The sequence below is a fragment of the Mirounga leonina genome, unplaced genomic scaffold (assembly GCF_011800145.1).
Source record: "Mirounga leonina isolate KUSES-001 unplaced genomic scaffold, KU_Mleo_1.0 Mir_366, whole genome shotgun sequence".
In the NCBI taxonomy this organism is placed as follows: Eukaryota; Metazoa; Chordata; class Mammalia; order Carnivora; family Phocidae; genus Mirounga; species Mirounga leonina.
In genome coordinates, this window is record NW_023270709.1 from 28,597,651 (window position 1) to 28,612,190 (window position 14,540).

Sequence of the window (14,540 nt, forward strand, 5' to 3'; positions counted from 1 at the left end):
TCCTCATCGACCCCTCGGCTGGTAGATGCCCCGCGGCTAGTTTTCATCAGCTCACATGTTGCGTTTCCTTAGGGCCTGCATACATACTGGCAAGAGCAAGCGCGCTTGACCCCGAAGCTAACGGGGTGGGAGCTGCAGGGCACCCCACGGCCAAGGGCCCGTCCCAAGGCCCACACCTTCATTTTGCGGGGGTTTTTCCTTAAGGACTTGGGCAGCACAAGCAAAGCGTTGAAGAGTCTGACGCAAAGGACAGTCTTCCTTTGGAAGCGATTTCCCAGCAAGGGGACAAAAGGAATGGAGATTGCCGGGCTTCCCGCACCTGCAAGGAATTCGGGACATTCCCGGGTCGCGTCCGCGGTCCCTGGGGCTCTAGAGCGGCCAGAGGCCTGTCTAGGGGAAAGCCCGAAACCACGGAAAACCGTTTCCTCAGCTCCTGCGCCTGTTCGTGCGCCCGGGTGTCCCGGGTGGAGAGGCGGGGGCTGAAGCACGAGAGGCGAGACGCCCCGCTCCGAGAGCCAGCCGCGCTCCGAGCACACACACCGAGGAGCCGCCCCGGACCGTCCTCACCCGCAGCAGCCGGGTCCCCGCGCAGCGGATTCTCGCGCCCGGCCGAGGCGACCGCGCAGCCGCCGCGCCCACAGCCCGCAGGCTGCAAACCGGCTCCCGCCGCGCGCGCACCCAGCGCGGAGCGCACTCGGCGAAGCGCGCCTGCTCTGCTCGCGGGGCTGGGCTCGGCGCGCAGGTCACGGTCGGGCCCGGGGTCCACCCCGCGCGTCCGCAGCGGGTCCGCAGGAGAAGGCTCCTCTCTCGCGCGGAGCCTCAGCGTGGAAACCCCCGGCGCGCTCGCCGCCCGGCGCCCCCGCCCCGAAACTAAGCGAGACACGAACCCGTCCCCAAGCCTTCCCGTTCAGAGTTTACGTGGGTGAATCGCGTTTTTCCTGGAGCCGGGAGGGACCAAAGCCGCTCGGGATTCGCTTGGTGCGCGGTCACAGGCAAGGGCTGCGGGCGCGAGGTGGATGCAGAGTTCGCAGCGGAGAGGTCAGGCGCACACCCAGCCGACTGCAAGTGCTGGGGAGCAAGACGATTAATTTTCGGGTCCTGCGGTAACGGGCTGGGACCGGGAGCAAGAAAGCGATTTCCCAGCAAGGGGACAAAAGGGATGGAGATGCTGGGGATCGAACCCGGGACCTCATGCATGCTAAGCATGCGCTCTACCACTGAGCTACATCCCCACTACACACGCAGCGCCTTCCTAAACTGTCTTCATGAAATGGAGCAAATTTAGTCCCTCCCGCCTTTTTTTCACATTTTAAACAAGTCTGTCTTGTTCTTTGGTAAAGGAGAACTCGAATTTCCCCCTCTCCTCTAGACACCCGCTGGCAAGGCATTCTGGCCCGCAGACTGCCGGCATTCGGGACCCGCGGAGGACACACTGGGGTGGGAAATCTCAGTAAGAAACACTCCCCGCCCTCACTGTCTGAGTGCCCTTCTCGTTTCTCAAAAGGCCTGCGGGTCAAAGGAAAGATCCTTCCAGGAAAGAGAAAGCCGGTTTCCCCATGACTGTCTTTAACTGTGGAACACAGCAAAGTGTCCCCCAATTCTCCGCCGCATTTCTGCGCCGCGTTCCCGGGCTCCAGAAACCGCTGTGACCTTTTCTCAGAAAACGAGGAGGCGGCGGCGGGAACTGTTACAAAAACAATCTTTCACTGTAAACTTGGCTAAAGGAGAGAGATGCTGGATTGCGGCCTGCGGCCTTCTGACCCTCGTTTAATCCAAAAATGCAAATCAAACCCAGAGAACAGAAATCCTCAGACCCCGCTCTGCTGCTTTCGAACAAAGGGCCCGGAAAGAAGTGAGCAACGAGTTACTTGTAAGATCCAGGAGACACATCAGCTTCCGCGGTGCTTCATTCGCTGCAGACGGAGTGGTTCCCCCGCCATCCGGGCCCCCTCCTCCCCAAGGGCTGCAAACCGAGGCTTTAAGCCTGCCTGGCGTTCGGGGCCGTGCCCGGGCACGGTGACCCGTGAGCCCGCCTGCAAGAATGGAGGGGATGCCAAGGAGAGAGGAGGGGAAGCTGAGGCTGCCGCGCGCAGAGGCGCGGACGTGCGTGTGGCTCCGGGCCGCTGCTCCGGGGGGCGCGCTGGGGGGACCCCGAGGGGACCCGGCCGCAGACGCCCGCGCGACCCGACTAGCAGACGCCCCAGCATGGCTCATCCTTCCGCCTTGCCTAGAGAGCCTACAGGTTGTTCCTGCAGTAGGGATGGGGTCCCCCACAGTTTGCGGAAACCACGCGTTGTCTCAAATAATTATGGCTTATCCCTCTCTTTTTGCCAGTGATTGCTTCAGTGGAAGGTCCGGGACCCTCTGGTGGCTGACCGACTAGCCAGCCTGCCTAAAGACTTCAGGTTTTTGTCAGGATAAAAAGGGAAACAGGAGAAGACAACCACACGTCTTCGTTTAGCCTTCCAAGTCGATTTCCAAGGAATATGGTTTCTGATAATAGTCTGGTAGCTTGAGAGAAACAGATAAAGATTATTTTTGTAAATAATGATTGTTTACCAAAGAGAAATTTTTTTAAGGCTTGCTGTGAATATTAGTTATCTACTGCTGAGTAATACTCGAAATTTTAATGGGTTAAGAACATAAATGTTTATGATCTTGCAGATTGTGTGGGTCAGGAACCCCAGAGCAGCTTGGCTGGGTTCTGGCCCCATGTGTCTTGTGAAGTAGAACTCAGGTGTCTACAGGGCACACGCCCTCTGAGGTCTGACTCTGCAAGATCTGCTTTCAAGATGTTGGGAGGAGGCTTCAGTCCCTCCTCATCTAGGTCTCCCTGACTGATTTAAGTGGGAGGGAACTGCCCAAGGGTGTGTAATCAGGAGGTAAGGATCTCAGCGGGCCTTCCTGAAGGTTAGCTAAGACACTATGTTATCCTTAATTGTACCTCAGTGCTGACTACAGTACCTGGGATAAGTAAGTATTTGAATTTTTTAAGAGTGAATGAGTGAATGGATAGAGAGAGATGCTTGTATACATGAATCAACAGAATATTTTCTGTTAGGAGATTTTAAATGAAAAGGCAACCTACTAAAATGGGAAAAAATATTTGCAAATCATGTATCTGGTTAGCTGATAAGGGGTTAATATCTGAAATATATAAAGAACTCATACAACTCAATAGCAGAATCGAATAATCCAATTTAAAAATGGGCAGAGGAACTGAACATTTTTCCAAAGATATACAAATGACCAACAGATATGTGAAAAAGTGTTCACCATCACTCATCGTCAGAGAAATAGAAATAAAAACCACAATGAGATATCACCTCGCACCTGTTCCAATGGCTATCAGCAAAAAGACAAGATTGTAGGCGAGGATGTGGAGAAAAGGGAACCCTTCTGCACTGTTGGTGGGAATGACATTTGCGCAGCCACTAGGGAAAATATAGAGGTTCCTCAAAAATTCATTAAAAACAGAACTATGTGATCCAGCAATTCTACTTCTGGGTGTGTATTGACGTGGGAAGAATGTTACGGTTCGAAGCCAACAGCCAAGAAAATTCTTGAGATGTCTTTGGTGCAAGAAGGTGGTTTTATTAAAGCACAGGGACAGGACCCCTGGGCAGAAAAGAGCTGCACCGGGGTCCTGAGCAGTGGCCCATTGTACACTTTCAAGTTGGGAGGGGGTAGGGACAGCACAGGCCTCCAAGGTATTTTGGAAACAAGGTTTCCAGGATCCTGAGGGCAGCTAGCTGTTGTTAGGAAAGTTCATTTATTACTGTTTAGTAAAAACTCAAGTCATGTGACCCTTCAGATGTGTATCCGTGGGTCATCTGCTTGGGGGATGGTTGCCAACATGTATCTTGGGCAGTAGAGATAAAGGAAGTTTCCAAAGGAATTTCTATATATTAAAATAAGACTCACAGGATCTTGGGGTTAAGGTTGCCTTTTGCCCTTAGCAAAGTGTCCACATCCAGGCAGCCCAGAGGAAGGTCACTGCCTGTTTTAAGGACTTGTGAATGGGCTATAAGTAGTAAGGAAATTTAATTTTTCTTTTGCTTTGGTTTCCCACATCACGTATATCTGTGATGTTGTGATTTTTACCAGGAAGTATCTATTTTGTTTTCACCCTGTTGCTGGGACAGAGCTCCTAAAACCCACAGAAGTTCCTAAATCATTACAGCAACAAAGGTGTCTTTTATTATGTTAATAGTGACTGCACCTCAGGTTGGGGGCTGGTTGCCAGGAGAACTAGCCCCAAGATTAAAGGTTGGAACTTTCAGTCCTACCTCTCTGACCTTCGAGGGGAAAAGGACTGGAGCTTGAATCAATTGTCAATGGGCAATTATTTAATCAATCGTGCCTATGTAGTCATGCCTAGGCATGGAGACTTCTCCACATAAAAACCCCAAAGAGAATGTGGAGTGCTTCTGGGTTTGTGATCACGTACAGATCTGGTGTGAGTGGTGCACTTGGAGAGCACGGAAACTCCATGCCCTTTTCCTGAGCATCTCTTCCATCTGGCTGTTTCTGAGTTATATCCTTTTAATCTGTAAGTAAAATGTTTTGTTTTTGTTTTTTTTTTTCCTCTGAGTAATGTGAGCTGTTCTAGCAAATTTATCAGACCCAAGGAGGGTGGGTCATGGAAACCTCTGATTTCTAGCCAGTCAGTGAGAAGTACAGGTAACGAATCGGACATGTGCTGGTGTCTGAAGCAGGGGCAGCGAGTGGGAGGGGAAGCCGTTCTTTGCTGGATGGAGCCCTTAATCTATGGGATCTGATTCTGTCTCCAGGTAAATAGTGTCAGAATTCAGCTGAATGATAGGACACTTGGCTGATATACAGAGCATTGCTTATTGGTGTGGGAAAATTCCCTGCACACACACAGTGGAATTTGGTGACTAGAACCACCTTTTAATATTCAAAGGAAATTAAAACAGATGTTGAAGAGGTATCTATACTCCCATGTTCACTGTAGCATTAATCACAGTAGCAATACACAGAAACAACCTAAGTGTCCATCAACAGATAAATGGATGAAGATGTGGTCCATATATTCAATGCAGTATTACCCAGCCACGAGAAGGGAGGAAATGCTGCCTTTTGTGACAACATTCGTGGACCTTTAGGCGTTATGCTAAGTGAAATAAGTCAGAGGAAGACAAATCCTACATGGTATCACTTCTATGGGGAATCAGGAGGGAAAAAAAGTCAAACTCATAAAAACAGAGTAGAAAAGTGGTTGCCAGAGGCTGGAAAGTGGGGGAAATAGAGAGGTTGATAAAAGATACAAACTTTCACTTCTAAGATGAGTAGGGTCTGAGGATCTCATGTAAAACATGGGGACTGTAGTTGCTAACACTGGACTGTGTAACTGAAATCTGCTAAGAGAGTAGAACTTACATTTCCACACACACAAGATAAATAAGGAAAACGATGGATGGGGGCGCCTGGGTGGCTCAGTCAGTTAAGCATCCAATTCTTGATTTTGGCTCAGGTCATGATCTCAGGGTCCCGAGAGTGAGCTCCCTGCTCAGTGGGGAGCCTGCTGGAGTTCGATCCCTCTCTCTCTGCCCCTCCTCCTGCTTGTGCACGCTCTCTCTAAAATAAATAAATTTTTTAAAAGGTGATGGATGTATTAACTAGATGGGGAAATCCTTTCCCAACGTGTATGTGCACGTGTGTGTATGTGTGTGTATGTGTGTGTATGAAATCACCCACAGTGTGCACTATAAATATCTTACAATTTTATGTTAATTATACCTTTTGTGATCTATGCCTGACCCACACTACTTGCCCAAAAAACATTTTCTGGCAGAACTTCCTGAGATATGTAGAAATTGCCAAGGAAGAGGCCTTAGTAGCCAATAGTTCTAAGGAAACAAAAGAATGTAGGAACAGCCGCCATCGGACCAGGAGATCACCCAATCCTATCACAGACTGCTAAAACTCCCAGTGCTGATTCAAAAGTAAAGACTGCCCAAAGCACTTTCTTGAGTCACCTTTGCAGGACCTAATGCTCTTTGGGCCTCAGATACACTAGATCAACTCCAGAGAATTGATGCTGACCCCTGCTGGCCCTGGGACTTTGACCTGGACTCTGTCACCTGAAGATGACTTTTGCCCCAGTTCCATGCCGAAATCCCCATTGCAAAAGCCCCTTCGTGAATATGTATGCACTCTTAGGTTAAAACTTCCCAGTTTTGTTGTTGAGGAGACACTGCTTTGGGAAATACCCCTGGTGTTCTCCTTTACTTGTTGCAAATAAAAACATCCCTCTTCCTATTCCTTGGCTTGGTTGTATCTTTTGGCTTGACACCCCCCCCCCCCAAGAGACAAACCCAGTTTCAAGTAACAACAGGAGTCTGATGTGTTTTTTTCCCAACACAACCGAACAATTCTCTAATTATCAGTGAACAATGATGGGGCATCCTACAAATCTAATTCAGATCTGACACTATGTACCTGAAGACAGGGTTAAATCCCACAGGTTAAGGGCTCAGTCCCACAAGATGGGCCCATTTCTTTTTTCTTTTTTTTTTTTTTAAGATTTTATTTGGGAGGGCTGGGTGGCTCAGTCGGTTGGGCGTCTGCCTTCGGCTCAGGTCATGATCCCAGGGTCCTGGGACAGAGTCCTACATTGGGCTCCCTGCTCAGCGGGGAGCTGATTCTCCCTCTGCTGCTCCCGCTGCTTGTGCTTGCTGGCTCTTCCTCTCTCTCTGACAATTAAATTTGAGAGAGAGAGAGAGAACAAGCAGGGGGAGGGGCACAGGGAGAAGCAGACTCCCTGCTGAGCAGGGAGCCCGATGTGGGACTCTGTCCCAGGACCCTGGGATCATGACCTGAGCCAAAGGCAGACACTTAACCAAGCAAGCCACCCAGGTGGTCCCCATTTCAGCCAGGATGTTACCCTTGCTTCTCCCTGACTGGATATAAACTGGAGGTTCACATGACTGCCTCCTCAGATTCAATTAATTTGCTAAAGTAGCTCACAAATCTCTACTCACCAGGTTATTGATGCCAGGTTATCTACTTACTGAATTATAAAGGATATAATAAAAGATACAGATTAACAGTCAGAAGAAAAGATACATGGGATGAGATCTTGAAGGGTCCTGAGCACAGGAGCTTCTGTCTGCATGGAACTGGGAGCACCCCCCTCCCAGCATGAGGATGCTTCACCAACATGGACAGTCATCAAATCTTGTTGCTCAGGAGTTTTTATAGAGCTTAGTCTTTAGACCGGAACTTCCCAGAGGCCATTGGTTGAGGCTGAAAGTTGCAACACTGTAACTGCTCAGTCTTTCTGTGATCAGCCCATCGAAAGCTATCTAGGGGGTCCCACTCTAAGTCGCCTCATTAGCATAAAGTCAAGTGACCTCAAAAAGAGCTCCTTATGGGTAACAAAAGACATTCTTATCATTTAGGAAAGTACAAGTGTTTTAGGAAATCTATGCTAGGAATCTGGGACAAAGACTAAATATATTTCTTATTACGCCACAATGAAAAATAATGATTATTAAGATAGGGAAAGCAAATCACTAGGGAACAATATTAGGCTTTCCAGGCAGCACTGTCTACCCACTTAATATTCGTTGCTGTGAAGTCAAAATGAATTCCATGAGCATGGATGAGTATTTTTCTTTGGAAAATATGGGCTTCCCAGGCATTGGCATAGTTAGTTTCAACCTTGATTAAGAACCTTGCCTGTGAGTGCAGCACAAGGAGAGAAAGGGAAGTTGACTTATGGATACTTATGAGTTTCAAGAGTGGCTAGAGATGTATACTAGAGTGAATGAGCAGGAAAGTAGTGTATGGTTTGGAGAGGTACTGGAGAGGAGCATTGGGAGTCCTGGGTGATTGATTAGATACGTGTTGGGGGGGCTGGGCAGGGCAAGGCGCCCATGGAACAGCAAGGTGGAGTGCCGTCGGCTACATGGTTCTGACTCTTGTAAGGAACTAAAGATGTATTTTTAGAGTATCAGCTTATAGAGTGCATTTAGAGCACTTGCAGTACGCAAGAGTGCTCAGGAAGCCCGTGTTGAGCACGAAGAAAGGTCATCTAGTTACGAACTTTGAAAAACAACATTTACCAAAATATGTGCATTAGATTTAGAGACAAAGGACTCATTGGTGACCCCATAACCAATTCAGGAGAGCTCTAGGATTCAAGGACACATTCGGAGAGTTGAGAAGGGAGAGTGAGATGAGGAATGGAGATGCAGGGTAGAAATGGGCATTTTGAGAAATATGGCTGGGATCTGGAGGGGAGGAAGAGAGTGTGATCATAAGAGAACATGGAGCCAGGGGAGAAACTTGAGCCACTGTAGACAATAATGAGAAGCCAGTAGAGAGGGAGAGGTGGAAGTAAGAACAGTTGGGAGAGCAGGGTTCCTGGGAATGCAAAACATGATGGCTTGAGCACCATTGGAGGACTAGTCCTAGAGGGGTTAAGTTCTTGCCACAAAAAGTGTCGTGTGGAGCCCAACAGCATTGACATCACCTGGGGCTGGTTATAAAATAGAGAATCTCAGGCCTTGCCCAGACCCATGGAATTTTCATTTTAGCAAATTCCCGGGTCATTTTGTATGGACATTCAAACTAGAGTAGCACTGAGACAAGGGATGTTTCCTTCACGTTAGCAGACAGCAATTTAAAAAGGATGGATACACATATAGGCACACTGTTTACGTTGGTGAAGGAAGTTGTGTCTTCATTTGATTGCACTGCATCGTTAATGTTTAAAGTAGGAGGCAAAGTTAGCTGAAGGGACAAAGTAGGATTAGATGTTTCAAGCAAGCAAATATTCTTTAAGTAGCTACTGTAAATCTTCTTAGGGAAACAGAGGGAGAGTGGTATCAGCAAGGGTAACAGAGAACTCACCTCCCTCTCTGTGCTTTTTCTCTTGCCTCAAAGATGGAAGTTTGGACTGAAGTTCCCCAAAGTCCTATTCAGACCCAAGGGGACGAAAGTCATAATGATGCCACTGATCTTGCTCCTTCTCTCCTGATGACACCACCTTGAATCCCTACACAGGAGATGGACCCATTGCCAAAAAGGGTGCCATACTGGCCTGGCCTCCTTGCTTTTATTCTGAGTGGGTGAGGGGGGATGCAACGCAGCTGGGCTTCCCAGACCTCAGGCTGGGTGGGGACACAGGGGAGACAGGTGTGAAGGCCTGCTCACTTCTCAGAGCAGCACTAACTCTGTGGGTGGTGTGGCATTCCCCGCAGGTCGAAGCGGTCTTCGTGCAGCCAACAGGAAGCCGCGTTTGGAACCATCTACAGCTCGACTTCTGAGGGAGGATGCTCAGTATGAAACGAGCCTGCGGACATTCTCAAAATGTGATTGAAGGATCAAGGGATCTAAGCAGGATAGTGTGTGCAGGCTGCTCTAACAGAATAGTACAGACGGCTGGTTTATAAACAACAGAAAGGTATCTCTCACTGTCCCAGAGGCTGGGAAGTCCAAGGTCAACACAGAGGCAGATTTGGTGTCTCCTGAGAACAGGCTTCCTGAATCATGTGTGTCCTCACAGGGCGGAAGGGACAAGAGAGCTCTCTGAGGTCTCCTTTATTTATTTAAGATTTATTCATTTTGGGGGCATCTGAGTGGCTCAGTGGCTAAGCGTCTGCCTTCGGCTCAGGTCATGATCCCAGGCTCCTGGGATCAAGCCCCGCATCGGGCTCCCTGCTCGGCGGGGCGCCTGCTTCTCCCTCTCCCACTCCCCCTGCTTGTGTTCCCTCTCTCGCTGTGTCTCTCTCTGTCAAATAAATAAATAAAATCTTAAAAAAAAAATTAAATTACTCTACACCGCATGGACTTACTATTTTAGCATAATACGGATTCATGCTAATATGGAGGATGGTCATGGATGTGAGCGGCTACAGCAGCGTGGAAGTGAAGGTTTTTGGAAAAACAGGTATTGCAGGAGCCAGAAGCTGAGGTCCTGAATGACCTGTCTACACAAGTGCTCAGGTCGCCAAACCGAGCGCAAGAAGCAAGGCACCAGGCTCCACTCATCTAGGAAGAATCTTGATGAGAAATGTAACATAATTGTAGAGATCATAGTTTCCCAGGGACACCTTTTTTTTTTTTTTTTTTAATACAGATAGAAATGTTTGCAAATTGGAATGTGGTCTCAGGAAGGGGCCAACCCATCTCCTGATTCTGAGATTGAAGAATGTGTTGATTCCACTCGAAACAGCCATGTCATTAGGAAGAGCCGGTTGAAGGTGAAGCAGGAGAGTTCGTCTAGGTGGGCTGTTAAACAAAGACATGAGTTACAGAGAGTGGGGTTCAAGTATTCAGGTGAGACGGACTGCACGTTTAAGTCATTAAAATGGAAGGACAGAGGGTATGTCCATCTTGAAGTTACCAGATAGGGTAGAGAATTGGAGGGCTCATGTCTGATGAACTGGGATAGCAAGGATGAGAGACAGAGGCTTTAGCTAGTCAAATGGTCTCCAAGTGAATTAACCATTCCCCATAGTCCAAAGATCTCACTGAAGTGGAAAAATGGGTGAGAAGGAGTGATTAGGAAATTAAAAGATTGAAATGGGCAAGGGGGCTCTCAGAATTTAGCTTCATCCCAGAGATGGATCCCCTGCTGGACCCCAATCTCTTTGAAAAAAAATGAGCTGTGCCTCCTGTCCAGGTCCTTAGAGCACTCAAGCCTCCGACCCTCTTACGCTGGGGCTCTTAAGGAATGGTCTCAACACCGGTCTCCATGTCCTGACGCTTACTCCTGGTGGAGGTCCCACCTCAGCTCTTGGGACTCTTGCAGTATTGGCTGAATAATTTGTTTTTATCTTCTTTCATCACCATTCCTAATCCATTTTCCACACTGTTTACAGAATAATCTGATTGTGCAATGTCTTGTTTATAATGCTTCGTTGTCTCCTCACTGCCAACTGGGTCCTCTGGGAACACATACACAGCGACACTGTCATCGGAAACTTGTGTCTGCAGTCCTTTATTATGTTTAGGGAATCTGACAGTTTTAAGAGTCAGATGCTTGCTTTCAAGGCTACTGGCACTGATCTAAACCTGGCCAGGTAAATATTCTTTTCCACTTAAGTTAACCATATTCAGCGTTTGCTTTTTGCAACCAAGAACACTGACTGATAGTCCAAAACCCTTGAAGAGCTATATAGCCCTACATTTCCTACATTTCCCTATAACATCCTGTGATCCAGCCATATGTAACTACCTAAATTTTCTAACATTGTGTGTCAAGTCTTCATGCCATGTCCATGTTTATTATGACTAGAATCACACTATGATCCTCATTTCCAGCTGCAAACCTCCCACTTATTCTTTAATACACATCACTAGCATCTTCTGTGGAGATTTTCCTGACCTACCTCCTCAAGAAGAATTGATCCTACCCTCTGCTGTGTTCCCAGTGTGTCTCCTACAAACCTCTAGGATGCTAATTATGATAGAGTCGCAAATACGGTTTATAAACTGTCTCTCCTCCTTTCAGTTGTCATCTCCTGATTTAGCAGTTACGCAATAATATAGAAAAGCTACATAACGAAGGCTTTATTAAGTAAATTACTGGATTTCCTTTTAATAAGGGCAGACAAATACACGCTGCCATTTATTTTTTAATGTGAACAGAAACAGTAAATTATTGTTATTACATTATCAATATGTCAAAGCACTGAGTTGAATTAAGGAATGAATGTAAGTGCAATTAGAAACCACATAAGCCTAAAACCCCATCTGGTGAGAGACGGCCAAGAATGGGGCCTCACTTGGACCTCCAGTGCTGCCAGGCACTCTCCTGCGGGTTTCTAACCGATTATGCCTTCCATGTCCATGAGCTATTTCTAACCTTAACAGTTTTCTCAAACCTCCTGCACTGGACCAAGACCAGCTCTCCTGCACAGAATCCGTCAGGACAGCCAAAGAAGCAGTGAGAAATAAAATGGTAACTAGGTTAGTAACCGTGGCCTATGAAGAAATTCCCCTAATGGTCTTAGGGTGGAGCCTTGAATATTGATATGCCAACTCCCACCTCAATACCAAAAATCCTACCCTACCCGCCCCTTAAAACATTCCTAGAAGATGTTTTACTTTTAGTGATTATTTTGCAGGGGAAGTGAGACTGGATGGGCCCTCGTTTGAGTTCAATCATTCTGTGATGTGCAGTTGTATTCCCTCTTCCTGGGTGCTTTCAGAGGATGAATTTCTTTTAACTGTCCCTCTGGCTTTGTCTTCTCTCTACATAATAAAACACCCCAGGGAGATTTCCAGAGAGCAAGGAATATGTGGCGGTTCATCAAATGTTAGAGAAATAAACATACAGACAGCAAGTAGCTCTACTGAAAGGGAACGATAACGGTTAAAGATGGGAAAGGACTAACGTGTCTCCCGTGGAAATTCTAGAGCAGAGGCCGAACTAGTTAAGAGTTAAAAACAACCGCAGTAAAAAGGGCCCTGGAGATGCCGGGGATCGAACCCGGGGCCTCATACATGCGAAGCATGCGCTCTACCGCTGAGCTACATCCCCGGCCGCGGGGCCCCGCCGGGCAGCGTTCCTGTCCTGCTCAAGGCGCGCAGTTACTCGGCGCTACTTCGTCTTCGGCCTGCGCGTGGCGGTCCGGGAGGGAGAAGCCCGCCTGCAGCCTCCTTCCCCGGCCGCGGCTGCTCTCAATCCCGCTGCCAAACCCAGCAGCAGGCAGGACGAGGGCAGGGATCCCCCCGGATCCTCTGAACGATGTTCTCCCGGCCGCAGGCGCGGGGCAAACGCCGCCCCAATTCCTTGCCGCTGAGTCGGCGCGAGACTGACTCAATCTCGGCGGCTGCCGCGCCAACCGCACCCCGCTCAGAGCCGAACCGGTGCGCGTGGACGGAAACGCGCGAATCGTGCCCGGGTCTCGGCCCCGAGCAGCGGCTCGGCCCCCACAGACCGCCACGGCGGTCGAGCCCTTCCTTACCTGTGGAGCCCGGCTTCGGAGAGTCTTCGATTCCAGAAGCCGCCATTCCTTCCTTCCCGCTTTCCTTGATCCACGGGCCAGCTTCTCTTTGCTCGCGTCCCCGAGCCCCCGCGAGGCCGCGCCGAGGGAAGCCCGCACCTGCCCACCCGGACCCCCCGAGTCAGCGCCGAAGGAAGCCCCCCCCCGCCCACCCGGACCCCACGAGTCCGCGCCGAGGGAAGCCCTCACCTGCCACCCGGACCCCGCGAGACCGCGCCGAGGGAAGCCCTCACCTGCCACCCGGACCCCACGAGTCCGCGCCGAGGGAAGCCCGCACCCGCCCATGCGAGCCTCCCTACAGCCGCCATCCACTGCAAGGTTTACCACCTGAGACCCCGGGGCAGGCACAGAAGTCATAGAGCAGAGAGCAGCTGTTCAAAAGTAAAAATGACAGCACCATAGGCACACGATCCATAAAAAGAAAAAAAAAAGTCATTGATAAGTCGAACTTCATTGAAATTAAAAACTTCTGCTCTGAGAAAGACATCCTCAAGACAGTAAGAAGACAAGCCAAAGACTGGGAGAAATATTTGCAAGGCACAGATTTGATAACAGAATGGTATCCAAAATATACAAAGAACTCTTAAAACTCAACAGTAAGAAAACAAACCACTGATTTAAAAAACAGACAAAATACCTTAACAGACTCTCACCAAAGATACACAGATGCCAAATAGGTGTATGAAAAGATGGGCCACACCAAAAGTCATCAGGGAAATGCAAATTAAAATAATGAGATACCAGGACACACCTATCGGGATGGTCAAAATCCAGAATACCAAGAGCACCAGGTGCTGGGGAGGGTGTGGAAGGACAGCAACTCTGATTTATTGCCGAAATAAGCCATTAAATGTGATACTATTAATGGTGGATCCATGCCTTGATCCATTTGTCAGAACCCACAGAATGTACAACACCAAAGTGAACATAATGTAAACCATGACCTCTAGGTATGTGTTCCTTCTTTCTGTATACCCTTGATTTCTTCTCTTTTGTCTTACTAAATCAGCTAGTACTTCCAGGGATATTGAGAAGGAGTGGTGGGAGGGGACATCCTTGCTTTACTCCTGATCTTAGTGAGAAGCCTCCGGTTTCTCACCATTAGCAGTTAGCTGTAGGATTTTTGTAGATAACATATTCTTTATCAGGCTGAGGACACTCCCTTCTATTCTGAGTTTGCTTAGAGCTTTTATAATAAATGAGACTTGGATTTTGTCAAATGCTTTTCTGCACCTATTGATATGGTCATACGATTTCTCTTTAGCCTGTTGATATAATGGATCACATCAACTGATTTTCAAATGTTGAACTAGCCTCCCATACCTGCAGTAAATCCCACTTGGGCATGATGTATAACTTTTTTTATACATTGTTGGATTTGATTTGCGATTTTTTGAGGATTTTTGCATTTATGTTCATGAGAGATATTGGTCTCTAGTTTCCTTTATTGGGAATGTCTTTGGTTTTGGTGTTAGGATAAAGCTGGCCTCATGAGATTATTCCTGATGCTTCTATCTATTGAAAGAGATTGTTGAGAAATGGTATAATTTCTTC

At 48.1% G+C, this 14,540-nt stretch overlaps 2 non-coding genes across 2 annotated transcripts; both read right to left on the reverse strand.

Moving 5' to 3' along the window:
• Positions 1–1,160: 1,160 nt before the first annotated feature.
• Positions 1,161–1,232, reverse strand: TRNAA-AGC. The gene has a single exon. It is a non-coding gene; the product is annotated as a tRNA-Ala (tRNA).
• Positions 1,233–12,448: 11,216 nt separating this feature from the next.
• TRNAA-CGC lies at positions 12,449–12,520 on the reverse strand. The gene has a single exon. It is a non-coding gene; the product is annotated as a tRNA-Ala (tRNA).
• Positions 12,521–14,540: the final 2,020 nt, after the last annotated feature.